The sequence below is a fragment of the Orycteropus afer genome, unplaced genomic scaffold, assembly GCF_000298275.1.
Source record: "Orycteropus afer afer isolate SDZICR_OR568_19922 unplaced genomic scaffold, OryAfe1.0 scaffold00762, whole genome shotgun sequence".
Taxonomy (NCBI): domain Eukaryota; kingdom Metazoa; phylum Chordata; class Mammalia; order Tubulidentata; family Orycteropodidae; genus Orycteropus; species Orycteropus afer.
In genome coordinates, this window is record NW_006922349.1 from 224,900 (window position 1) to 225,977 (window position 1,078).

Genomic DNA, 1,078 nt, shown 5'->3' on the forward strand with positions numbered 1-1,078 from the left:
GTGAAACAATGTCTTATATATTACTGTAAAACTTCACAAATAGTCTTGAAACATTGTCTGACATAGGGCTGGAGGATGAGCCCCTCAGATCAGAAGACACTCAAAATATGACTGAGGAAAATCTGCCTCTCAAAGTAGAGTAGACCTTAATGACATGGATGGAGTAAAGCTTTTGGGACCTACGTTTGCTGACGTGAAATGACCCCAAATAGTAAGAAACAGCTGCAAACCTCTATTTCTAATCAGGAAAATTGGAAGTTGTCAAACATTGAATGGAACACAAAAAGATCAATATTATAGGCATTAGTGAGCTAAAATGGACTGGTTTGGGCCATTTTGAATTAGATAGCCATATGATCTACTATGCCAGGAAAGAGAAATTGAACTGGAATGGCATGGCATTTATCATCACAAAGATTATTTCAAGATCTATCAGAAGTAAATTGATAGGATAATATCCATATGCCTACAATGAAGACTAGTCTTTACTAGTTAGCAAGTAAACCTCCTGCCATTGGAGGTGGTGTGAAGGTTTTTATCCTCTTTTACTTTCTCTTTATATTTCTGCTTAGTTTTTCTGGCTACCCCCCCCCTCTTTTTTTTCCTTTCCTCTTTATTTTTTCCCTCTTCCCATGACCTTTTTTTTTGGTGGGGGGGACCCAAAGAGTGGGAGCACCTTCTTCAGTGCCCACACAGTTAGCTGCTTCAGCCCCAATTCTGCCCTGTTCAGAAGTGCTTGCTCCCAGGGAGGGAGTACTGTACAGTGTTCTGTGTTCTTCCAGAGCCATTTTGTTCCTGGCACTTTCACCCTACTGTGCTTTTTTTTTCTTTTATATTTCTTACTTAATCCCTCTTCTCTCCTTAGTTTTCCTCTTCTTTGTTTTCTTCACCTTCAACATTCCCCTGTGTTTTTTATTGGAACTGGCAGAGTGGGTATCCACTCAACCCTCCAGAGTCAGCAGTCTTCTGTTTTTCTGTGGAAAACAATACATACTCCCTCAGAGTATGTATTATATTATCTCTCTCTTTTTCTTTTCTTCCACTTCCCCTGTTGTGTTTTTTTTTTTTTTTTTTTTTT